Source organism: Canis lupus, chromosome 31, assembly GCF_003254725.2.
Source record: "Canis lupus dingo isolate Sandy chromosome 31, ASM325472v2, whole genome shotgun sequence".
NCBI classification, from domain to species: domain Eukaryota; kingdom Metazoa; phylum Chordata; class Mammalia; order Carnivora; family Canidae; genus Canis; species Canis lupus.
The window spans coordinates 35,864,151-35,892,150 of NC_064273.1; the positions used below are offsets into that span (position 1 = coordinate 35,864,151).

Below are 28,000 nucleotides of genomic sequence, written 5' to 3' on the forward strand. Positions count from 1 at the left end.
GAAGGGCAGAGGAAGAGCTACCCCCACTGAACAGGGGCCGGGAATCAGAGCGCTGCAAAAGGCGGGGGGGCAGGGGAAGCTCACATAAACCCTCCCCAACTACAAAGTGGAGTCTGGCCTGTTTTGCAGGGAGAAGCAGTAGGAAGTGAGAAAGCCTCACCCTCCACGACCCAGGCACATAGGCCTGCTCAAGACTGACCCTGGGCCAGGACAACAGAGCCCTCCTGGTCCAACTCAGCCTGGCTGGTAGAGCTGCAGGAGGAGGATCAGTCATTGGAGGGGGAGGCAGGCATGTGTAGAGGTCCCCTCCACGTGCCAGACACACGAGGGCAGGAGAAAACTCAGGGCAGAGCAAGAACACTGTGCCTCCAGCCCTTGCCCTAAGCACACGGCCCTGGAAACCCACCATAAAAGAATCTAAACTCTTAGGTACCTTGAAGGTCATCACAATAACAATAAAACCCAAACCAAGGTCAACATCTGAGCAGGTTGATCCAAACTTCCCCCCCATCACACACATAACCTGACTGGAGAGACCCACCCATTTCCAGGAAGAAACACTAGCACATGATATCTGATATTCAATCAAAAATGAGAAGACAGGGCAGCCTGGGTGGCTCAGTGGTTTAGCGCCGTCTTCAGTCCAGGATGTGATCCTGGAGTCCTGGGATCGAGTCCCGCATTGGACTCCCTGTGTGGAGCTTGCTTCTCCCTCTGCCTGTGTCTCTGCCTCTCTTTCTCTCTGTGTCTCTATGAATAAAAAAAATTTTTTTTAATCTTTAAAATCCATAAGGAAGAGAAGATACTTTTACAGTACTATGCTATATTTTTTTTTTAAATCCAGGCCATTCAGACTCATGTTGTTCAAGAGTCAACAGTGCTGTAGGATCTCACTTATATGTGGAATCAAAAAAAAAAGAGAGAGAGAGAATTTCAGAGGTGGGGGCAAGGGGTGAGTGAAATGGGTGAAGGTGGCCAAAGGTTACAAACTTCCAATTATAAGACAAATGAATTAGGGAATGTAATGTACAGCATCTCTATAAAAGGAGAACACCAAGTTAATGTTTAAAGAAATAAAAGACAGAACTATAAATATGAAAACAGAGTGAGAACCTATTAAAGAAGAAGAAACAAACAGAAGTGAGGGAAACAAAGACAACTTCTAGAAATAAAAAAAATCAAGTAATGAAAATTAAAAATTTAGTGAACAACCTAAACAGAATATTAGACTCAGCTGAAGAGAGAATTAGAGAAATCAGAAGGCAGATCCAAAGAAAATATTCCAAATGCAGCAAAAAGAGTTTAAAAAGTAGCAAATATGTAAGAGAGGTTAAGAGATGGACTAAATTATTAGGAGGGATATGTGTGGTAAATTCATAAATAAAAGCATGGGAATGATAAATGTTAAATTGAGAATAACAGTTATATTCAGGATGAACTGAAGCATTGAATCATGTGGGAGATGTAAAGCTTCAAATAAATAAGTAAAATAACTAAGATTAATATGTTAAATAATCAGGAGTAAAACATGGATTCCATATATGAACTGATGGAGAATTTTGGCAGAGAGTTGCGCACTATACGAAAGAGTCAAAAAGATTATGTAAAAACCAAAATGCAATATCAAAAATAAATTCCTTCAGTGGGCTCATCAGTAGACTTGACACAGCCAAGTGTGGAATCATTAAAATTTAAAGATAAGGGATCCCTGAGGCTCAGCGGCTTAGAACCTGCCTTGGGCCCAGGGTGTGATCCTGGGGTCCTGGGATCGAGTCCCACATCAGGCTCCCTGCATGGAGCCTGCTTTCTCCCTCTGCCTGTGTCTCTGCCTCTCTCTGTGTCTCTCATGAATAAATGAATAAAATCTTTTTTAAAATATAAAATAAAATAAAATTTAAAGATAAGTTAATAGATATTCCCAGTACTAAAACACAAGGAAAAAACAGTAGGGGAAAAAATAAGAATAAAACCTCAAAGAGCTCTAGGACAGTCTTAAGTCATCACTAATGTCTGTAATTAAAGCCCTAGAAATAGGGGAGACAATAAGGCAGAAGAAATATTTAATTTCTTCAAAATTATCATTAACTTTCTAAAAATAACAAAAGTCATAAAATTATAGATCCCACAAGCTCAGAGCACCCCAAGTAGGATAAAAATATCAGCCCTCCACTCCTACAAAAAACAATGACCTGAGCCCATCATTAAAAGTCTGACTATAAAACCAAAAGAAAAGAAGAAATCTTGAAGGCATCCTCATGAAAAAGACATGCTCCATACAGAACAAACATAAGAATTTCTTCAGAGTCTAACTAGAAATGATACAATTCAAAAGACAATGGAAAGACATCTTTAAAATACTAAAAGAAGGACGCCTGGGTGGCTCAGCAGTTGAGCATCTGCCTTTGGCTCAGCACATGCTCCCAGGGTCCTGGGATCGAGTCCCCCTTCAGGCTCCCCACAGGGAGCCTGTTTCCCCCTCTGCCTGTGTCTCTGCCTCTCTCTGTGTGTCTCTCATGAATAAATAAATAAAATAAAATCTTTTTTAAAAAATAAAATACTAAACGAAAAATCCGTCAACCCTATGAAACTTTTAAGATAACATCTTTAAAAATTAAAATGAAACAAACACTTGCTCAGATAAACAAAACTTAGCCAAAGACATACACTGCCAGAAATATTCAGAAAATTTCTTCAAGCTAGTGATTCTGAGAGCAGAGAGAACCTGGGATGTACACAAGAGAAAAAAACAGCTCTAGAAATGATTCTAGAGAGAAATTAAACCCAAAAAGCTTTATAAGATAATTGACTGTCTGGAGCAAACACTGTAATGGGGGTTCTTCACATGTGTAGACATAAGCAAGACAACACTCACTCAGACAATGTGATGTGAAAGGACACGGCTGTAGAGTCCCGGCTCTACAGGTGAACAGCAAAATAGCATCTGGGGGTAGATTGTGTTCTATTAAAGGTGTAAATTATGAACTCTCCAGAGTGGACCAATCCACTTTGAAAAGATGTGTGACTAATGAGGCCAAGAATAGAGATGAAATGGGATAATTAAAAAAGAGAAGAAAGAACAGATGGCACAAATAGAACACGACCAGCGAGATGGCATTTTACCTTTAAGTATATCAACAACTTCCACTAAATGCGAAAGGCCTAAATATCAGAATCAAAAGGCAGAGATTTTTAAATTGGATAAGAAAGCATGATCCAACTATCTGCTATCTACCAGAAATCCCACTTTAAATATAAAACTGTAGTTAATTATTTCCTATATATATGTTTCTATATATGCTTATGTATTACATATGTAAATAAGCACAATGTGTATGCTTATGTGTACATATATAATATATGCATAAGTATACATAATCAACGATATGTGGGTATTATCATCGTGAACAAACCCTTATGCCAAATCAATTAAAAATAGGAAAAATAAAAATTGTTCTTTTCATCTCCACTTATTCCTTCATTATGCTGCCTTACTCTATATAGACCAAAATTTCTGACCTATATCACTTCCTTTGCTCTAAAAATCTTCTTGCAAAGCAGGTTTACTGGCAAAAAAAAAAAAAAGAAAGAAAGAAAATCCTTTAGTATGATTTGTCTCAGAAAGTCTTTATTTTTCCCTTCATTTTTGAGGGAGAATTTTGCAGGGTATAGGATTCTCAGGTGATGGGTTTTTTTTTTCCCCTCTCAACACACTTTAAATCTCTCTCTCTCTTCTTTCCTTGCTTACATGGCTTCTGAGGAAAAGCCGGTGTAATCCTTGCCTGTGGCCCTGTGTAGGTAAGGTGTTTCTTTTCTTTGGCCTCATTCAGGATTTTTCCTTCATCTCTTATTGTCTGCAGTTTGGAAATGATGTAATGATGTGCCTGGATGTAGTGATTTTTGCACTGACCTGGGTGGTGCTCTCTGAGCCTCCTGGTCTGTGGTTTGGTGTCTGACAGTAGTTTAGGGGAGCCTCGGTCATTATTTCTGCTCCTCTTGCTCTTCTCCTCTGCCTTTCCCACCTCACAGAGGGTATGTCCCCCGTGTCATCCCACAGTCCTCAGGTGTCCTGTTCTGGTGTTTTGTCTTTGTTCCCTTTGCATTTCAGTTTTGTGGGTTTCTGCCAATAAATCAGAGAGCATCAGAGATACTTTCTCACCTGTGTCCAGTCTACTAGGACACCCATCAAAGGCATTCTTCATTTCTGTCTCTTTCTGGTTCTTTCCATCTCTCTGTTTACGTTTTCCCATCTGTTCTTGCCTGCTGTCTGCTTTACCCATCGGAGCCCTTGCACATGTGTCAGAGTGGTTCTGAATTCCTGGTCTGATCATTCCAACATGTTGGCCATGTCTGCTTCTGTCTCTTGCTCTGGCTGCAAATGTGTTTTTTAGCCTTTTGCCTTGTGATTTTTTTTTTTCTCGATAGCCAGACATGATGACCTGAGTCGAAGGAACTGCTGTAAATAACCTTTAGTACCATGGTGGTGAGGTGTTGGTGGGGAGGGACGCGTTCTGTAGTCCTCTGATCAGGGCTCAGGCTTCCAGTGAGCCAATGCCTCTTCTCAAGAGTTTCTCAGGCCTCCCCCCTTACATGAGACAGGTTGACTAGAGGGGCTGAGTTGTGTATTTTCCTTTCCATAGGTCAGTGAGGCTGATAAAAACCTATGTGGTTAAGCCCTGGTGAATATTTTTTTGTGAGGGAGCCTCATTAAGAATTCTCTACTGTATTTCAAGGTGTTTCTTTTATCCCTTCACCCTGCCAGAAGCATGAGGGGATTTTCCTCTGACACCAAGAGTTCTAGGAGGTAAAACTCACAAAAGTGCAGAGACCATCCCTCATGACTGGGTCCCCTGAAGTTCTCGATCTCTCAGGCTTGTCTACACTGAGCCTCCAGCAGTTTGGGAATTACAGTCGGGGTCTCCTAGCCCTGGCCACAGCCCCAGCAAACTGTAATTCTCCGTATTCATCTGTGGGTGCCTCCACTTTGAAGGGCAGTGGTTTGCCCTGTGACCTCACTTCTCTTACAGATCTAAGAAGAATGACTGACTTTTCAATTCTGCTATTTACTTGTTGTTGGGACAGAATGGTGACTTCCAAGCTTCTTCCATGCTGGACCAGACTACCAGGACTCAGAGAACAGCTCCCATGAAGAGGCGCTACACAGTCAGGTAGACAAAACTACAGGGCCAGCAGTGGCTAGCCAGTCTCTGAGGCCAGCCCAGAGGATGAGTGAGTGCAGGAGGCTATGCAACTGCAGGTACTTCCTCTTTCCTGAGACTGACCTAGCTGTCTACTGCTGCTGAGTGCCAAGCCTTCCAGCAATAGAAACCACGAGTGATCCTTGCTCGGACACAACTCCTCAAGGAGACCAGTCAGCCACAGAGGCTAAGTTGACTGCACTAGACACTGGGAGAGGTAATAATACATTTAACAAAAATAGGCATATATTCTGGGCCTGGGTTGGGAATTCCTGACTGCAGAAGCTCAGCCAGAACCACCGTCTCTGAGTCCATAGAGCACTTGATCCACCGGCATTACCTGCATTGCATTTGGACCAGGGGACTCAGCATTCAACAAACGGGATGGATGAATGGGTACGTGGCCGTGGGACCCGTTGGCCACATCACATACCACACCGTCCCAAGGCTGTCAGCCCAATACCACTGGATATGACCTGTTGAAGACCATTTTGGAGGTGACATCTCATGAGGAGGGTGCACCATCCTCCAGAACATCATCAGACCCTCCACATCAGTGGCCTTTATATGGTCCACAATAGGTAGAAAGCAGGAGTCTGGAAACCAAGGGATGGAAAGTAGGAGGGTCCCTACTTACCATTTCACCCAGTGACCCGGTTGGGGAATTTGTGTGCGCCAACCCCCAACCACTGTGAGCTCTACGGATTTAGAGGTCCCAGTTCCCGAACGGGGACTGCTTCCACCAGGGGACACCACAGGAATCCCACTGAACTAGGTATTAGTTTTCCACTGTTTATAGGCTAGTGTTTCAATGCGTCTACATGCTCCCAGGATATATGTTACATAAATAGACTAGACACGCATCTATCCACACACAGAGTTTTATATGGTGCTTATCCGTCAATTTGCTCCTCTGGGTAAAACATCAAGGACCTCTTCCACACCCACACACCTAGATCTACCCTGCTCTTTTTAGTGACTGTGTAGCGTCTCCTTATTCAGAGATGCTAAAATAACATTATGCCTCCATTAATGGTCTTCCTCTTGTCTGTTTGGCTGTTACTGTTGCTACGGCAAACACTGTGAATCTAAACACGCATATCTTTGTGCAAGCACTCCTGCTGGGCTGATTCCTGGGAGAAATATCCACTTTTTAAAAAAGATTTTATTTATTCATGAGAGATACAGGCAGAGGGAGAGGCAGGCTCCCCACAGGGACTTGAGACTCGATCCCAAGACCCGGCTATCACGACCTGAGCCAAAGGCAGATGCTCAACCACTGAGCCACCCAGGTGTCCCGAAATATCCACTTTTTAAAGCAAGCATCAGCAGACTCTTAAAGACTCGTTGCCCAGAGGCGGCAGTCAGTTCCTAGCTGAGCAGGTGTCTACAACCAGAGGTGCGATCCCAAAAGCTGGTCCCCACTGGGACCTCCCACATCGCCTCCCGCTCAGGGGACTCTCGGAGACGGGAAATGGAGAGGGGACTGCGGTCGTGTCCCACCCTGCTGACAGCCACTGCAAACATGTGACCGTTTGAAACCTGCCCTCGCCGAACCTGGGGTTCGTGAGCCTCCCCATGGCTGCGCAACGTTGGCATCCAGGGAACAGGTGGAGCCCGTGAGCCCCCGCACTCGGTGCTGGCGCAGTCCTGGCGAGGCGGCCGATGAGACAGCGGGCAGGCCCAGTGCCCCCAGGGAGCCCACTTGGTAACACACACCGACCGCACCCAGGGGCTTCGAGATCATTCCATTGACTGCAGGGCTCTGGAGGAGAGGAGAACTGAGTGGGTGGCCTCGAGAGAGGCTCCTCTGTCTTGTCCCTTTCCAGCAGGCAGTGGGGCCGTGACCTGGGAGAAGGCTGCTTTTCTGGTATCTCCTCCAACCTGTTTTGTCCACCTCTGGTGAAGGAGGTGTTGCCTAGCAACCGGAGAAGGGCGATGACGTCCTTGGACACTATTCGGTCCCACTCCTGTGACACTTAACCCTGGTGGATTATTAGCACACAGACTGTGGAGGCGACAGTCCTCCTTAAAGAAAAACGAGTTGTCTAAAGCCACCCAGGGGCGGGGGTGGGTGGGTGGAGGTGGGCAGAAAGGGAGGCTTCTAGCCCCCCTCTGGGAAGGGGTCTGACAGGTGCCAGATTTTTTTTTTTTTTTTTTTTTTTTGTCTCCGAAAGAAGCTTTCTTCCCAAACCAGGCGAGATTCCTTGGGCCAGCGGACAATAGGTGTTAAGAAAACTCTTTGAAATATGATCCATTCCATTTGCTTTCTAATCTGTAAAGCTGCCATGCAAACGAGAGAGATTTCCTGGCCTGCCTCCCCGGACGTTTATATAGCCTTTAGGCTTTGTAAATATATTGAGCACCTACTAAATAAGATGGGGTAGGCAACCCTGACACACCATAATGGGCATTCTGCATCTTTTTCTCCATAAGAACGTGTTAATCATTTACATCTAGCTCAGAGTTACTGTTGACACAGCGCGGGGAAAGGCTTTTCGAGGAGTCACTTCGATCACCAGGCAAATAATCCTAGATAAGCGTTTGCTTATCCTGAGACTCAAGTATCTCGGAAACTTTAAGGTATGCCCTTGGGAAAGGCAGTCTGGCTGCGGCTCTCCTCCCACGGTAAACTGGCACCAAAAAAAAAAAACAAAAAAAAAAAACAAAAAAAAAAAACCAAAAAACAAACAAAACCCCCCAAAAAACAAATACAAAGAATACGCCCCCCCCCCCACTTGTCCACACAAAGGAGACAGGGTGCTTTCACAAAGCTCAGGGTCCCAGACTCGAGAGAGGGCCAGCGTTGTCTTTGCTCGGTGCCACAGGACAAGCCGCCGGGTTTCCTTCCATCCTGCAGGTCAAAAACCCCCATAAAAAAGGAAAGAGAAAAGAGAAGTCATCCCACATTCCCACTCCCTAGAGAACCACTGTTCAGACTTCGGTACACTTAAAAAAGAAAAGCAAACACCTTTCTCTGCACTGTGTGAGGTGGGAGGCAGTTTGCTTGTGCTTCTGACAAAGTTCTGGTCGTGCCGTTGCTCTAAATTGGTTTCCTGGTTTTGTTTTTGGTTTTGTTTTTTTGCCCCCCCACCCAAAAAAAAAAAACCTTGTTTGCGATACAGACCTGCTGCCCCGTGGGGTGGAGAGGCAGCGGTCAGAGGAGCCCGAGCCTCGTGGGACAACCCCTCCACCCCGCGGTCACCGTCTGTGGAAGGCGGTGCTTCCCCAAGGAACCCAGCCCTATTCCTGGAACCTATGAATGTGACCTGAAAAGGCAAATAATAATAATAATAATAATAATAATAATAATAATAATAATAATGGCTTTGCAGGTGTGATTAAAGACCTTGAGATGGGGAGATTGTCCTGGGTCATCCAGAAAGGCCCTAAATGTCATTGCATGTCCTTGTGAAAGAAAGGCAGAGGTTTCACACACCGGACAGGAGGAAGCCACGTGAACACAGCGAAGCAGCCACCAGCCAGGGATTTCTGGCTGCCACCAGAAGCTGCAAGAGGCAAGGAACAGAGCGACAGTCTGTTGACTGTCTGGTGACACAGGTCTCCGCCTTCCGGTCCCCAGAACCGTGAGAGAGTCGACTCCTGTGCTTCCGAGCCATCTGTGTGTCGTGCTTTCCTCCAGCCGCCCCCGGGGGAGCTCCCCTCCGTCCCATACCCTGAGGGTTCCGCACCAGGACACTCGGGCGCCACACAAGGAGCCCCACAGAACATACAGCCTGCAAGATAAGTGCTGCAGATGTGACCACGGCCGAGGCCACCCCACAGCGCTACTGACCCCAAACACCGTCTCCTTTTTTTTTTCCTGCATGTTGATCCAGGGCCACCCGACCTGTAAGGACACCTTCATTCACCTGCAGTGTGCAGCCCCTTCAACCTGTAACACTGGACAGACGGGCCTGCAGCCCAGAAAAGGTCTCATGGATTTGGGGCCCCGGGGACGGGTGGCGCTCCCGCTCTGTGTCCGTTCCTGGAAGTGACAGGCCATCCGGGGCTTCAGCGGGGCCGCTCCGGCCGAGGCGAGGGCCGGACCTCCTCCGGGGCGGGCCTGGGCTGCTGTTAGCCTCTTGCCTCCCCGTCCTTGTGCAATTATTTGTCTTGCCTTTGTGGCTCATCACGCCCGTGTGCAGAGCAGCCCGGCAAGCAGTGGGCCTCGCGCCGATGCCTCTGTGAGGCCCCAAGACGAGAGGATCACTGGAGCGTTGGCACAGCAGCTTGGTCATTGTTTGGTGCTCGGTCACCTGTAAACCCAGGCCACACGTGTCCTTTTGCCAAGAGTAAACCTTGGCTGGTGGCAACAGGGTGTTGTCAGGAATGTCAGGGCAGAAGCGTACTTCATATGGTAGCAGGTTCCAGAACACGCAGTGAAATTAGTAGCCCGAGGACATGCTTTTTTGCTTCCTCATCCCCAGCAGCAGACTCCGGCCGCGGAGGTCGGGGGGACCTAGCCTCGGCACTTTGGCATTTCCTCCAACTGTGTCATCCAGCTACAGGCTTTTGCCACCTTCACGATTGAACCCGGTGCCACCTCCTCCGGGAAGCCTGCTTAGAGGAGATCATTCACGGGTGAGAAAGGCTGAGATGGAGACTCAGTGGGATTCAACCCTTGTAGCCAAGGCGATCCGGGCTGGTGGCCGGCTCCGTCCCTCATGGATCACCGTGGGAAAGCCACTCACCGCCTGAGTCTCCGTGTTATCAGATGATAGTTGAGGACACCAACACGATGGGGCTGGGGAGCCGCAGGTGTTTCACATAAAGCCCTGGGCCGGGGGCGGGCACATAATTAGCAGGAGGCGAGTGTCACTTGTCCCTGCTGTTGCTGCTGCTGCTTCCAGTCGGCTCCACCCCAGTGCTCAGCGCTGGGCGGCCGGCGGGCTCCAGGCAGGCCGGCCCTCGGTGATGCCACCTTGGGGTGCTCACCTCCTGCACCGTCCCTTCCCCTGGAGCCGGGGCCGGTCCTACTGACTTGCTTCTCATGGACAGAAAGCAAGAGTGATGGAGCATCACGTCCACAATTATTTTCAGCACCAACTTGCACCCTGCGGGGCTCTCTCTCGATGGCCTGCCCTGCCTGCACGCTCCAAGGAGGCGAGCAGCCCTGTCCCAGAGGCCCGAGCCCCCATGCCGGGATCTGAGGGGAGCCTCTGACCAACAGCCCGGCTTCAAGGAGCCGAATCCCGCTGATGTCTGCTGAGTGAGCGGGCCCAGCTGAGCCTTAGGATGATCGAGGCCCCAGGCGACCTTGCTGCACAACCTTAGGAGGGGCTCTGGAGAAGGGACACTCAGCCAAGCCGTTCCCGGATTCCTGACTCATGAAAGCTGTGAGGTGATAAGTGATCCAAGCACCCTGGGTCAATTTGTTACGCAGCAATAGCTAACGTAACCATATAGGGTCATGCCCTCTTCGTGCCTGCAGAGTTGTTCATTCAGTCAACAAACACATTTCTTCAACTCACCCCACGCTTATGAACCCCGACCACATACAAGGTGCATGTAGGGGATCACAGGTGAAAGCAAGAGCCAGTCCTACTCTTAGGAAACGATAAGGCCCCACGGTGTCTGCAGAATGGGTGATGGGGAGCACAGAGAGCTGGGGGGGCAGTGTGTGCAGAGCTGAGGGTGGAGACAGTGCTCAGCTGGATGCACCTGCAGGGCTGTGCCTCGTGTCCCTGAAGCAAGTCCGGTCCTAGTCTAGCTGCTTCCCCAAGACCCTCCAAGTGGAGTCCTCTCCAAAGAGGTAAGCCCTGGCTCAGGGGGTCCCCAGGGCCCTGCTCTACACCACGGCCAGAGTCCATCTGATGGATCCGTGCCTAGTGCCATGCAGCGGTGGGGGGCCGAGCTCTCTCTCCCCCTCAAGCTCTCCAGCTGGGCCCCAGAATTCAGCGGACATAGGGCAGAGGACAGGAGCAAAGCACACTCTCATTTATTGCAGGTTCCATGGGGCGTGCGAGCCTTCATAAGGAAATGACCCCAAGAACGGGCACCACCTAAGTGCATTTACAGCAAGTTGAGCTGAGAGGGGAATGTGGACGTCGCTATAATATATGGCGGGCGGGCTGGGAGGGCAGAGGTCGGAGTTATTTTAACAGGGGCTGTTTGTGTGGAACTTCCTGCCTCTGGTGACGGGAAGGCGCCCTTCTTCCCGGCACAGAGAGGGCACCATTCCTGTGGGACTTTGCTCCCCTGCTCTTAGGAAGGAAGGGGACCCGGAGAGCCTGTCTTCACAGGCTGGGTTTCAGGCACCCTAATCTCAAAAGAATCCTTATGCCAAAGCGGCAGCCTGGGGGAGGCGTACCTGCCACCGATCGCAGCGGTGGGGGATTGGGGGGGTGATCTGGCCTCAGTGGGCCGTCCAGCCACCCAGAGGTCACCCCTGTGCTAGTCGCACCCAGTTTGAGAATACCTGGTGTGCAAAGGTCCGGAGTACCCTGTCCTCACCCCACTCACGGCCCCGAGAACCCTTTTATCAAATAAGAGAAGACGTCCCTGTCCGGTACAAGGTCAACTGGCCAGGGACAGACGGGGGTGGGGGTGGGGGTGGGGGGGTGACAGTGGGCAGGGCCCAGGCTCGGGCCTGGCGGCTCGTTACTGGAGCCTGCATGGTCTAGCTGAATATTTGAAGTAAGAAAACCCTGGTTTCCACGCCGGCTGTGCCGCACGCCCCCCAGGAGGGGGCCTCGGGAGAGGCGCGGACCCGCAGGGCAGTGTCCCTCAGCAGCGAACCAGGACAGCTCCCAGCGTGCGTCCCGCTCCTGACTGCTGGGCCCCTGGCCCCGCAGTGGATTTTGATTTGATTTGATTTGATTCTATTTATTTTATTTTTTAGAAGATTTTATTTATTGATTCCTGAGAGGCACAGAGAGAGAGAGGCAGACACACAGGCAGAGGGAGAAGCAGGCTCCCTGCGGGGACTCGATCCCGGGTCTCCAGGATCAGGCCTTGGGTTGAAGGTGATGCTAAACCGCTGAGCCACCCGGGCTGCCCCCACTTTGCCTTTCTCCCCCTCCTCACCTCCCCCTCTGCTTCCAAACCCAGATAAATTTCTCTTCCACCCTGTGCTAGCTTGCCCAGCTCGCTTCCCCCCTGATTCCCTCTCTCCCTCTTTTTATGTCCTATTTATTACCCTAAAGGTGACTTCAGATGTTGGCACTTGGACTCTAAAGCCTCAGAGTCACACGGCCCTGACTGTTGGGTTTCCAGTCCACTCGCCGCGGCTGCAAGTGCACTTGGACCCGGTGTCCAGTGAGGGGACACGTCCGTGGGGGATCGGTGGTGGCCTCCACCTGCCAGCGGCCTTTCTCATGGGAGGCACGAGGAGCTACCTCCAAAGCCATGAGGTCCCCTGCGTTGGAACAGTGATCAAAGTCCCCAACACGTGTCTCCATAGAGAGCCACTAACTAACGTCAGATGTATTCGCCGTGTAGGACGCCGGGAGGGGGCACTAAACAGTGGTCCCCCCAGAGTTTAGCACTAAAAGGCTTCTTTGAACATTTAAACATATTGCACAGTGACCCCCACACCGAAAGCAAGATGCTGTCCCGCCGGCAGTGGGGCAGGGGAGCCGGAGAGCCCCCGCCCTCCCTCTTGGGCCCAACAGCCCCCCAGTTTGGCTCCCAGCCTCCCTGGGCTGAGCCCACAAACACACCAAGGCCCCGGGGTGGCACAGGGCTGTGGGTGCTGTGCTATCAAGGCCACGAAGCAGGACCCAAAACCTTACCCTTTCAACTTCTGCTTTAGAACTGACTGGCTCAGCCCGTTGGGGCTGTTGTACCCCAATACCATGCTCTGGGGGGCTCACGAACCATAGGAATGCGCCTCCCACACTTCTGCAGGTTGCCTGCATGGCGGGGTGAGAGTGCTCTTCCCACTGCATCCGCACAGGGGAAGGAAACGGGGAGCTCTCTGGGGTCTCTTTCATTAAAAAAAAATTTTTTTTGAAGATTTTATTTATTTATTCATGAGAGGCAGAGCCACAGGCAGAGGGAGAAGCAGGCTCCCTGCGGGGAGCCTGATGCAGGACTTGATCCTGGGACCCTGGGATCACGCCCTGAGCCAAATGTAGCCCCAGGGGTCCCTCTGGGGTCTCTTTCACGAGCCCCACCCTCCTCACCCCAGCACCTCCCGAGGGCCCCGCCCCCTAATCTCACCCCAGACATCAGGGTTTCAAGATTTGAATTTTGGGGGCACGCAAACATTCCAGCCCTAGCACTTACCTACAGGAAGTGCTGGAAAGACCCCAACAGGTTACAAGTGATTTTTTTTTTCTTTTCTGGATGGTGAGAATACAGGTGGTTTTAAGCTTTTGTTTTTCCCCCTGGAATTTGCACACACACACAAAAAATTAGCATGAGACTATATTAATTTTGTATTGAGAACAGACTCCATAAAAGTTAGTACATCACTGATCTTGCGGCGATGATAGTGGCTGAAGTGGATGGCTGTGGCTGAGGGGAGCGCGGGGTGAGCAGAGCACAGGCCAGGCTGCAGGGCCCCATGGGGGCGAGGACTCTGGGCTCGGCAGGGGGTGGGGTGCTCAGGCAGGGAGGGATGGATGAGACCCCTTGAGTCTACTGTGGAGGACACAGGGGTTACTTATGAGCCAGGGTGGGAGGCCACTCAGAACAGGATGGCTGGGAGGGATGGGCGGGATGGTGGTGGGACCACGGGGTGCATTCCACCGTGGGGGCCTTCCTGAGCCCGCCCTGCCGCGATGGTCTTCGTGCACCATCTGGTCTGCATTTCCCTTTAAGGAGTCGCCAAATGAGCGTGGTGACCGCCCCAGGTTCCAGCACCACCCGGTTGCACCATCCATGGAATTCGGACTCTGCAGCCTGTGCTCCTTCTAGGCTCTGGCAGGGAGGGGGCGGGACAGAAAGGGACAGGCCTGCAGAAGGGGGTCAAGGCCAGGCTTGCAGAGGTGAAGCCCGCTGAGTGTGGGAGTTGGGGAAGGTGACCTCCTGGTGGGGGCAGGGGGTGCTCAGGGCAGGGAAGCCAAGTCCTGGAGGAAGTCCTGGGGCAGCGGGTGGAGAGGGGTGGGAGGTGGCAGGGGCAGGGGGGAGAGGGGAGGAGTAAACAGATGGGAGCACGCACTGTCTTGAAAGAGAAGCAGAGTCCCGGGTGTGCCATGAATCACGTCCTCCCAAAACACACGCTGGTCACTCTCAAGTGACCTTATTTGAAATTAAGGTTTTTGCAGGTGTGATCAAGCTTCCCATGAGGTCCCCCAGGATCGGTGGGGGGACGGGGGGAGGCCCTGGGCCAATGACTGGAGTCCTTGGAAAGAGCTAGAGACACACAGATGCATGAGGAGGCCACGTGACCACTGAGGCTGGAGCGAGGAGGGGGGGCAAGGAGGAATGACCCCCCCCTGCAGCCCTCAGAGAGAACACAGGCGCGCTGACACCCCGGTTTCTGACTCTGGCCTCCAGACTGCGAGGGAACACGATTCGGCTATTTATGCTCCTGGTTCGTGGCCGTTCCTTACGGTCACCCCAGAAAACGAATGTTGGTCCTTGGGGTCCCTGCCCATCATATGGGGGTGCAGAGCCCCTGCGCCCCTCCCCTGAGACCTGCACTCCACGGTGCAAGATCCTGAAGGCCAGGTGGGGGAGGCGGGGTGAGGTTGGGAGAAGGAGGCCTTGGGAAGAGCTGCCCACAGCGCCCAGCCTGTGCTCACGGGGGTGGGGGGCCCACAAGCATCCGGGTCCCCCACCCGCCTCTTTGGGCTGCAGAGGTGCATGTGCTCCAGCAGGGAGGGCTCACTATCTGGTTGTGCCCACGCAAGCCTCGCGCCGTCCCATCTCCTGGGGCAGCGTCAGGAGACACTGGCTTCTCCCGGCCACACTCTTGCTCCCGGATGAGCCGACCAGGCCGGGCCCGCCAGCCGATGCCAACCAGAGAGCTTCTGGAAGAGACGCTCGGTCTCCACCTCCATGGGCTACTTCCTATGACGGTGGGCTGGAGGCCTCCAGGGGCACACAGGCCATTCGGGGAGGCCCCAAGCCCCCAGGCCCACAGAGACACAAGGCACCCGGCACTCCGGGGCACCTGGACACCCCCCAGCGGCCGCCTGCTGAGGCCAGGCCTCGGTCCGGGCAAGGCCATGCTGAGCGTTGCACGCTGTGACCCCTCGTCCTTCTGGCTCTCAGGTGCCCCTGCCCAGCAGCCCCTGGGACAGCCGTCCCCTGTCCTTTTACCTCGCAGGCCGGGGCTGATAGCACCTGTACCTGCAGCCCCCCCAGCCCCTGGCCCCGGCCCCTCGCTCCTTCCCACCCTCCTGGTAAAACCCTGCAGGCTCACAGGCAGGAAGCACTGAGCCTTCACGCTTTCTGGCTCCACCAGCCTCGACGGGCCAACATGCTGACCCCACCACCTGCCACCCTCTGCTCTGGGCCAGCAGGTGTCGCATCCCCCACGGTGGTCGCCGCCGTCTCAGTGCTGGCCCACACCAAGAGAGGCCCTCGCTCCCTGCGCAGAGAGGCCCAGCCGGTGGGGCCACCGGGCTTTCCGTCATCCAGGCTCGGCCCAGCCTCCGAGAGGAGCAGGGAGATGGGGAGCTCCTCCGTTGCCCCCCACCCCCACTGTGCTCCCCGGCCTCGCTCTGGGACTCTCTCCTCTGTCCTCCCCTCCCTGTCCTGCTGGCCCTACACACGCTCAGTCCTCCCCATCCTTAGTGGGGACCCTCCTCCCTGTCCCCAGGAGCCCCCACAGCCCGGCCCCCGGCCCCCAGCCAGGCTCCTCCAATGAGATTTCTGCCCCTTCTCTGGTGCCCACCCCCACTCATGCGAACACGGATCAGCAGCCCAGATTCTGGGGTCCGTCTGGTGTGGGGGTTTATACCCAGGTACTCACAGCTCCCCTCTCCTGCAGGTTCAGAGGTCACATACCTGCCCTGATGCAGCCTGAGTCTGCGAGAGGGAAGCTCAAGGGTCCCTTTAGAGGGGGCAGCAGGGCCACGTGCTTTGGAGGGCCCCGGGGCAACATGAACATGCAAGGCCTTTGTTCAAGTAGTAATGAGACCTTCTGAGTGGCAGGGGCATAGTACTGAGCCCGGCAAGGGGCCCTCTGAGGACAGACCCTTCTGAGGCCAGGGCTCTGTGACCCTGGGAACCCTGTGAGCTGGGGCCCCATGAGCTGGGGACCCTGGGGCCCTGGGACCCTGTGAGCTGTGGACCCTGTGAGCTGGGGACCCTATGAGCTGGGGACCCTGTGAGCTGTGGACCCTGTGAGCTGGGGACCTGTGAGCTGGGGACCCTGTGAGCTGGGACCCTGGGACCTTGAAACCCTATGAGCTGGGGACATTGTGAGCTGGAGACCTATGAGCTGGAGACCCTGTGAGCTGTGGACCCTGTGAGCTGGGGACCTGTGAGCTGGGACCCTATAAGCTGGGGACCCTGTGAGCTGGAGACCCTGTGACCTAGAGACTCTGGGAGCTGGGACCCTGGGACCTTGGAACCCTGTGAGCTGGGGACCCTGTGAGCTGGAGACCCTGTGAACTGGGACCCTGTGAGCTGGGACCCTGTGAGCTGGGACCCTGTGAGCTGGGACCCTGTGAGCTGGAACCCTGGGACCTTGGAACCCTGTGAGCTGGGGACCCTGTTAGCTGGAGACCCTGTGAACTGGGACCCTGAGACCCTGGAACCCTGTGAGCTAGGGACCCTGTGAGCTGGAGACCCTGTGAGCTGGGACCCTGTGAGCTGGAGACCCTGTGAACTGGGACCCTGAGACCCTGGAACCCTGTGAGCTGGGGACCCTGTGAGCTGGGGATCTGTGAGCTGGGGACCCTGTGAGCTGGGACCCTATAAGCTGGGGACCCTGTGAGCTGGAGACCCTGTGAGCTAGAGACCCTGTGAGCTGGGACCCTGGAACCCTGGAACCCTGTTAGCTGGAGACCCTGTGAACTGGGACCCTGGGACCCTGGAACCCTGCGAGCTGGGGACCCTGTGAGCTGGAGACCCTGTGAGCTGTGGACCCTGTGAGCTGGGGACCTGTGAGCTGGGACCCTATAAGCTGGGGACCCTGAGCTGGAGACCCTGTGAGCTAGAGACCCTGTGAGCTGGGACCCTGGGACCTTGGAACCCTGTGAGCTGGGGACGCTGTGAACTGGAGACCCTGTGAGCTGGGGACCCTGTGAGCTGGGACCCTGGAACCCTGGAACCCTGTTAGCTGGAGACCCTGTGAACTGGGACCCTGGGACCCTGGAACCCTGTGAGCTGGGGACCCTGTGAGCTGGGACCCTGTGAGCTGGGACCCTGTGAGCTGGAGACCCTGTGAGCTAGAGACCCTGTGAGCTGGAACCCTGGGACCTTGGAACCCTGTGAGCTGGGGACCCTGTGAGCTGGAGACCCTGTGAGCTGGGACCCTGTGAGCTGGAGACCCTGTGAGCTAGAGACCCTGTGAGCTGGGACCCTGGAACCCTGGAACCCTGTTAGCTGGAGACCCTGTGAACTGGGACCCTGGGACCCTGGAACCCTGCGAGCTGGGGACCCTGTGAGCTGGAGACCCTGTGAGCTGTGGACCCTGTGAGCTGGGGACCTGTGAGCTGGGACCCTATAAGCTGGGGACCCTGAGCTGGAGACCCTGTGAGCTAGAGACCCTGTGAGCTGGGACCCTGGGACCTTGGAACCCTGTGAGCTGGGGACGCTGTGAACTGGAGACCCTGTGAGCTGGGGACCCTGTGAGCTGGGACCCTGGAACCCTGGAACCCTGTTAGCTGGAGACCCTGTGAACTGGGACCCTGGGACCCTGGGACCCTGGAACCCTGTGAGCTGGGGACCCTGTGAGCTGGGACCCTGTGAGCTGGGACCCTGTGAGCTGGAGACCCTGTGAGCTAGAGACCCTGTGAGCTGGAACCCTGGGACCTTGGAACCCTGTGAGCTGGGGACCCTGTGAGCTGGAGACCCTGTGAGCTGGGACCCTGTGAGCTGGAGACCCTGTGAACTGGGACCCTGAGACCCTGGAACCCTGTGAGCTGGGGACTCTGTGACCCTGGGACTCTGTGAGCTGGAAAACCTGTGGGCTGGGGTCCTATGAGCTGGGGATACTGGGGCCCTGGGACCCTGTGACCCTGGGACCCTGGGACCCTGGGGCCCTGGGACCCTGGAGCCCTGTGAGCTGCAGACCTCGGGTCTTTTGACCTCAGGACCCAGTGAGTTCCACCCTGTGAGATTGCCAAGGTCACAGCCTGTGAGGTTGGCCTGGCCAGGGGCTTGGTCTAGGGAACCCACGTGGTCCTCACCGTGCAGAAGGGGGCAGGGTTGCCTTGGGGACTGTGAATTAAGGGTGTGAATTAAGTAAACAAGGAGGCCGTCACACTGAGGTGACTCCAGTGCTGGGGCCTGCCTAAGCAGAACGCAAACTGAGTCTGCAGATGCCTCAAGGTCGCCAAGCCAAAGCTCTAAGGACATCCAATCACCGCAGCCACCTAGGCTTCACGCTGCAGCCAGCAAACCATTTCATTTTCTTCTCCTCACTTTGCATAAATCTTTCTCCTGGCCTCTGTCGGGGGCGCGCCCCCAGCACCCCTGCTTGGCACTGCCCCAGTCAAATAAGCAGGCTCTTGGAGTTGTTGTTACTATGTCCCCATTTATCTTTTCAGGCAGGGGCTAGAGTGTGCCTGGCGCCCACCCTGGAAGGGACCCCGGGAGTTATGTCACTCGTTATGCGAGGAAAGGAAGGCCCAGAGTGACAGGTGAGCGGGGACCCTCCGAGCGAGCGCCAGGCCCCGCGCTGCAGCATGAAGGGCACGGTGCCGGCCACCCCGCACGGCCCTGGGGGCGGTGCTCGCACTGGCCCACTTTACAGGAGAGCGAGCCACCCAGGGCTGAGCACCTTTGCCAAGTCCCTGAGGCTGCACAGGCAGAGCTGGGCTGGAATCTGGGAGACAGGTTGATCCCGAGCCTGGAGCAGGACTTCCAGCTGCGGGGACGTGCCAGTCCCGCCCCCCCCCCCGCCCCCCCGCCCCCGGAGTGCGCAGAGGCGGGCCAGGACCCCAACCCGCAGGCTCCTGACGCCCAGCTCAGCCCGTCCGGGGCTCAGGCTGCAGGAGCGCAGGGGCTCAGGGGCTCGGGGAGCAGGTCCCAAGGGCTTGAGAAGGACCTAAGTCAAAGCCGCTGCCTGTGGGCACAGGTGCCCCCGGCCGGGGAGGAGCTGGGCAGGTGGCTCGCAGCCCCGGAGCCCCAGCCCCTGCCTGCCTGGTGACTTCGGTGGGGAGCCCCAGGGAGCCGGAGGCCGGGCGCACGCGGTGCTGGCCGGGGTTAAAAGCGGGCGGGAGCCTGACACGAGACACCGGGGGAAGACACCGCGGCCCGGGGCATTGTTCTGGGGATGCTTTGATCCGGGACTCTCACTGTCTCAGGTTAAGGAAGTTTGGGGCTCTGCATTCTTGAGGTTTCTCAGCTACTCCCTCACCACGCCCCGGTCCCTGGGGAGCCTTTCTCATTGGACGGCTAGCTCCCCAGGGCCCGAGGGGCAAAGCGCGAGGCCCGCATTGCGGCATGTGGGCTTCTCTCCCGTCGCGGGGGCTTCCCCGCGTCCCGCAGAGAGCTGGGGCTAGGTGCCAGCCCCGGGCGCCTGCGGATGCGCCCTCGTTCGGAATCGGGGAGACGTAACCAAGGTATGAGGCGGCCGGTCTGGACAAGGCTGGGCCCCAAATCCAACGATGGTGTCCTGGATTAAAGAGACACAGGCGGAGAGATGCACCAGGACACGGGCGGAGGCGGGGGCGACGCGTCTACAAGCCAAAGGATGCCGAGAGTCCCCAGCCACCCCAGCAGCTGGGACAGTGGCCGGGAATCACTCTGCCCTGGGGCCTCTGGAGAGAGCATGGCCCTCCGCAGGCGCCTCCCTCTCTGGCTTCCAGCCTCCAGTCCCAGCGTGCGGACTTCCGCAGGGGACACATGCCCCGATGTGGCCCCACCTCCTCCGGCCGACTGCGGTGCTTCCCCCACCCCCATGTGGCATTGCTGCGACCCCATGGAGGGCAGGAGCTCTCCCAGGCCACGGTGGCCCTATGCCAGCTCGGAAGGAAAGTGCAATAGAGAAGGGAGAGCCACGCTGGAGGGCAGGGCCTGGGCCTCCTGCAGAAAGAGCCGTGGGTGCAGGGGGAGGCAGGGAGGGCCAACCCCGGATTACCTGGACCCTGCAGGCTACGCAATCCCCCGCCGATAGGCCCAGCTGACCACGTCCACGCAGAAGGCCCTAGAATGGAAGCCGTCCTTCCACCAGCCCCTATCCTGCCAGGGCGTCCCTAAGTCCAGGTGTCCCCGGGACTGGGGCTCTCCCGGCTACACCCTGGACTGGGGGCGTCTGTCCCCCAGCCCAGAATCTGCACCCTCTTCCCACACCTGCTGGAAATTTCCAGCACACTGTCCCGGAGTCTGCTCAAGCTCCACGGCTCCTGGAAGCAAGCTCCCCTCTGCTGCTCAAACCCGGCCCAGCTCTGTTCTCTGTCCTGGGCCACCTCCAAGGTCAGAAGGGGTGAGGTTCTCCCCCCGAGGCCCCGGAGCTGCCCCCTTACTCCCATAGCCCCTCCTGGCCACACGGGGCCTTCATCCTATGACCCCTCCCCTACCCCTCCTCAGCCCTACACAGCCCTGCCAGTGGCATCCAGGGTAAAGCCCTGCTCCAGCCCTTGCCCAGTGCCGCCTCCCGCTAGGCTCCCAAGGGACACTGTGTGCCCAGCCTGACTGATGCCTTCCTGCCCATCTGTGCCCTCTCACTCCCTTTAGCCTGCTCTCGAGGTCTGGACACCCCGTTATTACGTTGCCTCCCCCAGGAAACCTCCTGGGAAGCCCCCGCATTGCAGAAGGAGCCTTGACGCTGGTGTCTGTGCACCTGTGTCCCGTGCTGCCCACAGGGACCTCCCCGCAGGCGGGGACTGTGGTTCTGCACCTGCGCCCCTGCTCAGCCCGGGGCTCGTTCTGGAGGGAGCTCCGTGGAAGTGAGGTGAGCAGACCGGCCTCCGCAACCGGCCGGGAGCCAACCCTCTTCCGCGGTCCACATCCTCCCAAGGCGGGGTCTTCTCTTGGCCTCGAGTTGCTGTGCGTCAGTGAATAATGGTGACTTTGGTCTGCAGGTCCTCAACCGGAGGACAGAGGAAAGCAGGCTGCCACCAGAGACGGAGTCAGAAGGGCAAGGGGCAGGGGGGATGTGGGGGCCGGCATCGCCAGCTGGGGCCGGGCCTGCGGGGAAGGAGGGAGAGGGGAGGCCGGGAGTGGGACAGAGACTGGCGGGGCCAGCGGGCATCCTTCTACACTGGCCGAGAAAAGGCACTTTTTTCTATTTCATTATTATCTTTCTAAAAAATGTGTGTGTGTCTAAACATATATATGCAGACAGTTATGGGCTGTACTGTGTCCCCTTAGAAGCCATATGTTCCAGTCCTAACCTCTAGGACCTCAGAATGTGACCTTATTGGGAAAGACCCTACCTCTCAGAGATGGTCCTCTTCCTTTTTTTTTTTTTTTTTTTTTTTTTTGCCATGGGTACCAAGCTGGGTTTAGACTGTGCACTTTTCCTTTGAAATATCATCACCATTTTTCTGTGTAATTAAATATTCCTTGAAATGGGTCTATAATATCCCATCAAACAGCTAACCGATTTTATTTAGATTGCTTCCAACTGTTTGCAATTTAAAAGTAATCCAAGGGCAGCCCGGGTGGCTCGGCGGTTTGGCGCCTGCCTTCAGCCCAGGGCGTGATCCTGGAGACCTGGGATCGAGTCCCATGTCGGGCTCCCTGCATGGAGCCTGCTTCTCCCTCTGCCTGTGTCTCTGCCTCTCTCTCTGTGTCTCTCATGAATAAATAAATAAAATATTTATAAACAAACAAACAAACAAACAAATAAATAAATGTAATCCAAAATGAACATCTTCATGCATAAATCACGCATCCTATATTTCCGGGGGTTTCCTTAGGATCATTTCTAGAAATAAAGTCAGGTCAGATGCCACCGCCACACAGGGTTCCTGCAGGGAGATACTTGCAGCCTCCTGAGCTCCCTCAAGTCACGTCACGGTCACAGGTTTGAGGACGGAGGCCTCGGTCGGTCGAACGCAGCCAGATGAGTCTGTCTGAGAGCCCAGGGATTAGTCGGCAACCCTGACCTAAGGTTATCAGTACACAGAATTCCCATGACCAGACAGATGCTTCAGAAATGAGCCTGCAGGCAGCTCACTGCTGTGAAGATACGGGTGACATTTGTCCCCATTGAGGCCTGAGAGAACAAAAAGCTTTTTGAGACACATTCTGGAAGCGAGAGTTCTTTTCTCCTGGGTGGTACCGTATGAAGGTGGGATACTTGGAACTGCAGCAGCCTCTTTGTCACCATGAGGGAGGCCCCTTGAGGCAGGCAGAGACTATGTCCACAAGTTCTCAATGCCACTGTTGAGCGTGTGGATCAAACCACCCCGGGATTCCCAGACTTCCCGGGAGTGAGAGCCATGGAGTCTCATATTAAAGCCAGGTTGAGTTGATACGCGCATCACACAGTCCCGGCAGACGCAGCCTCTGCCAGCTGCCACACACAAGGGGCAAAGCTAATAAAGGCAGGCCAGCCCTTTCCGGTCTCACTGCACGACCTGCGCTGTCAATGCTTGTCTCCACCATCCAAGTAGGTGATATTAGTAAAAGGAAAGAGCTCAAGCAGCCCGGGTGGCTCAGCGGTTAGCGCCGCCTTCAGCCCGGGGTATGATCCTGGAGACCTAGGATCGAGTCTCACATCGAGCTCCCTGCATGGAGCCTGCTTCTCCCTCTGCCTGTGTCTCTGCCTCTCTCTCTCTGTGTCTCCTGTGAATAAATAAATAAAATCTTAAAAAAAAAAAAAAAGGAAAGAGCTCTGGGCGTGGCCTGTGTGCAACCCATGGATGAGCTCCTCCTGTATTAGCAGGTGGGCCCTGCCCCCCGTGACCGGTGTCCTTATTGGAGGGGGAGAGGTCACAGAGGGACAGCTGTGCGAAGGCAGGGCTGGAGGCTGGAGGGGGGACACCCACGACCCGAGGAATCCCGGGTGTCCACAGAAGAGGGAGGAGAGACAGGACATGTGAGAACAGAGGCAGGCGGCTGAGTGCCGGGTGTGCGAGCCCAGCAGCTACCCCAGAGTTGCGGCAGCCCCAGAAGCCCTGGCCGGGGCAGGGAGGGGGGAGGTGGAGCAGACTCTGTCTCGGGGCCTCCAGAAGGGACCAGCCCTGCCCACATGCCGAGTTCGAATTCTGGCCCCCACGGTGGTGAGAACACATTTCTGTTGCTTCCAGCATGTTGTGGCCCTTTGTGTCGCCGTCCCGGGCGCCCGATCTGTCCCGGCGTTGCTCTTTGGTGCTGAATCTAAATCAGCCCCCCCCAACCGAAAGCCCCGTGATTACAGCTCCCCGGGTGCCGCCCCGCATCCCTCACCCGTGCCATGGTACCCAGGCTTTTTGGCAGATCTGAGTTAAATTCTCGGACAAAGGAAAGTCACACTCCTTGTTTTCAGCTCGAAGCTGAGTCGAATGCTGTGGCATGAAGTTTATTTGGCGGGGAGGGGTGGGACTGTGGCATCTGCGGCTCCTTCTGTCTGGAGCTCTGTGTCCCCTCGGACCCAGCGGCCGGCCGCGAGGCTGCTCGGAGGAGGTGCCGTGGGGCCAAGCGCTCACTGGCCTTCGGAGACAGCGCAGACAAGGTAAAATGTGTCCTTATTAACGTTTGTACCATTACATGGTGAAACCATAGTATTTTGGATACGTGGGGTTAAATCATACGATTGGAATTAATTTTACCTGTTTCTTTTAACCTTTGCCAATGCAGCTCCCGGCAAGCCTACCACCAGACCCGCGGCGCCCGATCGCGGCCAGCATTGTATTTCCGCCAGGCCAGACGGAGTTTCCTGATGTGCTTGACCCAGGTAGGAAGGGAGGCCTCACCTTGGCCGCTATGCACCCCCCTGGCTCCCCGGCTTCCATGAAGGCAAGAGGTCACCTTGCTGGGGCCTGAGACTTGCAGCGTAAGTTCCAGAGGCTTCACACTGGGGTGCATTGTCCAGACTGGGCCAGGGGGCAGGGGTCGCTCATTAAAGCGCCTTAGGTCGTGATGGCCCATGGGGACAGTGGGGAGCCTTCCTCCCCCTTGCCAAGGAGCAAAAGGCCCACTTTTTCCCCTCTCTTTCCACTGGGCTGAGCCTGTGCAAGCTCACTGGCTCCCCAGAGGCCTGGGGATGGGGACGTGTCAAGGGCAGTCTGTGATTACCTCCCACCCACTCATGCCCCCCCTCCAGCTGTTAGGATGCAGGCGGCAGGTGGGGGCGGGGGGGGGGGGGACGGGACTTGGTGCTCTCTGGCCAGCAGGGGGCAGGGTGGCACGTGCCTTCTCCCCTGGGCTCCCCGGCGACCTGCACCCTGACCTGTGCCAATGATCGGCCCTTTCCTGAGAAGGGTCAGGCTGTACCTGGGGCTGTGCTTCTGCTGTTTTCTTGGAGGCCACCACGGATGGTCTGGAGGGATCACAGGGGCTTGAGATGATGTAAATTCATTTTCTTTTAAATAAAGATTTTATTTATTTATTCACTAGAGACACAGAGAGAGAGAGGCAGAGACACAGGCAGAGGGAGAAGCAGGCTCCATGCAGGGAGCCCGATGCAGGACTCGATCCCAGGACTCCAGGATCATGCCCTGGGCCGAAGGTGGCGCTAAACCACTGAGCCCCCAACCCGGGGTACCCTAAATTCATTTTCTAAAAAGCCTCGATTCCCTGTTTCAAAATGAATGGAGTCCAGGTCAAATGATAGGAACGCGCTGAGGAATGGTCACGGACAGACTGCGGCAGCGGGAGCACGATGTTGGAGAGGAGAGGTGAGCCAGGAGCAGCGGGAAACCACCAGCCCGGGGTCATGCGCTCGGGAGAATTAAGGTACGAGGGATAAATTGTAAATTAGATAATTGATAAATATCGTGTAATTAGATATTGATAAATTAGGTCTTGATGAATTAAGTATTGATAAATTAGATATTGATAAATATCGTGTAATTAGATACTGATAAATTAGGTCTTGAATTAAATATTGATAAATTAGACATTGATAAATATCGTGTAATTAGATATTAATAAATTAGGTCTTGAAATAAGTATTGATAAATTAGATATTGATAAATATCATGTAATTAGATACTGATAAATTAGGTCTTGATGAATTAAATATTGATAAATTAGATATTGATAAATATCGTGCGTCTCTTCAAGGACTAAGGTCTAAGAGTCACTCCACGTCTCTAGAAGGTGTCCAGGGGGAAGGAAGTCAAGGCCCAGGACTGCTCCTGTTGCTCTACCGGGACACCCCAGAACCTTCTCTGGGGTTTGTCTGTTTACTTTCATTTACACCTGTTTGCCTGCTTTCAATTACTCAAGTCAGCGTCGAACGTCGGCTTTGGAAGACGCCTTCCTCTCCTGGCATTTCCCTGCGGGGCTCGTGGGCCGCCCCGAGGCTCGCCTGGTTGAAACGTTCCCACCCTGTGACCAACGAATCCCCTGGGCGCGAAGGTGCAAATGTGGGATCCCAGGTCCAGCGAGTTAAAAGATAATAAAACACCTGCCCGGCCCCTTTGGGTATGATTGTCTCAGACACATTTCTCTCATCCTGAGCCTCTTCTTCCATTCTGGCTTCCCTTCCCACCAGCACCGTCAGCCCTGGGGTCCAGGGGTCCTGGGGTTCCAGGGGTCCCCCTCTCCAGGGCCCGGGATCCGCTTTCTCCTGCCTAGCGGCTTCCACGCTTGCCTCGCGCGGGTTACATCTAGAGACATTGTGGTTTATTGCACCGGGTTTTATATCACCTTGATTGTTCAATTGCCTCTAATTTTTATGAGAAGGGGGAATGCAGTGAAAGGCTACATCACTGAACAGCACCCATGTGGCACAGAGACGGCAAGCTCTTGCACTAAGCCGCCGGCCAGTGAGGCACATCTGGACCCCACACGACAGGGGCTCAGTGGAGGGTGGGCGGCCAGGCGGTCCCCGGGCCAGAAAGGCGGCGTGGCACCAGCATCAGCCCCTCGGGACCAGGGACACAGCCCAGCTTCTGGGCCTCCACCCCACACGTGTCGTGCACAGACAAGCCGGTCCTGTGCGCCGAAGGCTGTCTGGGACTCCTGTTTGCTGGACCCTGGCTGAACCTGAGCAGAGCACACACCTGGGTCCAGGAAGCTGCAGCTCCCAGACGAGGGAGCTCTAGCCCTTGCCTTGACTCAGCCAGCCTCGCCCAGACTCTCCCAGATGCCTGGGCTTACCCAGCCCCAGAAACGCAGGGTGCTGGGCGAAAAGAAGCACCCGTCCCCAGGAAATGGGGGTGGAGAGGCAGTGGAAATCCTGAAGTGAAGCCCCCCTCTTGTCCCTTTGCAAACACCTGCTCTGGATTCTGGGGCATTCAGGAAGGCGATCCGAAGGCTCCCTGCCCTTGTCTTGAGCGCCGCAACCATGAAAGAGGCTTTGGCTCTTATTTTTTTAGCAAAACCGGTTCCTGCTAAATGCCCTGAATCCAGTTGCTGGAGCTCTAGGCTTCCCGTCATTGCTGAAGCTTCGCTGAGCGTGGGCAAACCAAGGACGGCGGGCCGAGTCCTCTAGGGGTGGCGCGCCGGGGAGCAGAGGGTCTGAGTGATGGGGGCCCCCACACGCGGGCACAGGCGGGAAGGATGGGGACATCAGGTGGAACCACAGCGGGGGCACCGTGGCAGTGTGGCCCACAGCCTTGCAGCCCCATGTGGCCCACGGCCTTGCACTCGGGCCATCCCGCCAGGCCAGGCCTCAGCCTCTAGGAGAGCATCTGTGCATCTGGGTTCAGAAAGCGTCCTCGAAACAAAGGCAGAGCCTCCCGGATCCCTGCCTGCCCTCTGCCAGGACGCCTCCTGCCAAGACGCAGGAATGTGCGCCCGCCTCCAGCAACTCTAGCCGGAGGGCCTGGCCGGGGCTTTGATCTGGGTCCCGAGCGCAGTGTGGGAAGCTCTGCGGCTCGGGCTGGGAACAAGCCCCGGCATCCCAGCCCTCGCCCTCCCCTGCGGTGCTGGGTGCAGGCGCCGCGAGGACAGCCAGAGGCACCCCAATCCCACTGGGGGGGGGGGGCTCCAGACATCCAGGTGCAAACCCGTCCTGGCTTCCGGCCTGGATGCTCAGAGAGCGCCCGTGCGTTCCCACGAGGTCACAGAACGCACGCTCCTGGCTCCCCGTCCCCTGTGGCCAATGAGCCCGTGCCTGCTGGCCGCTCATGCAGTCACCCATCCACCAAACACACCGAATCCTCCCCTCCCCCCCACCCCCAGGGCGGCGTGCTTCATGCTGGGATGGAAAAGGCATCCTTCCATCCGGGCCTCTGCCTGGATGAGTCCTCGGAGCCTCACCCGGAAGACTGTGACAAACGGGGGCCCAGAGGGGAGACTTTGGGCAGTTGGTAAACCAGAGTGACGCAACATCCCTGGGGATGGAACTTTTTTTTTCATTTAATATTTTATATATATATTTTTGGAGCCATTTTGGGGTTATGATAAAATTGAGAGCAAGCCAGAAGAATTTTCCACGGACCCTCACCGCCGCATTTGCAGACTCCCTGATACCGACATCACTCACCCAAAGGTGCCTTTTTCGCCAAGGACGACCCTACGTTGACGCATCATACTCACCCAGACTCCATGGTTTGCATGGTTGCCTCTTGGTGCTCTATGTTCCGTGGGTTTGTACAAGGATATGGTGACATGCGTCCACTGTGATAGCATCGTATAGGGGGTTTCCACTGCCCGAAATAGCCTCTCTGCTCTGCCTGTGTCTCTTCCTCACC

General features: G+C 55.1%; 1 long non-coding RNA gene across 1 annotated transcript; it reads right to left on the minus strand.

Moving 5' to 3' along the window:
• Positions 1-296: 296 nt before the first annotated feature.
• LOC125754156 (uncharacterized) lies at positions 297-28,000 on the minus strand. Its single transcript, XR_007407671.1, has 3 exons — positions 27,846-28,000; positions 13,428-13,528; positions 297-750 (listed from the first exon to the last, which is right to left on the minus strand). It is a non-coding gene; the product is annotated as an uncharacterized LOC125754156 (long non-coding RNA).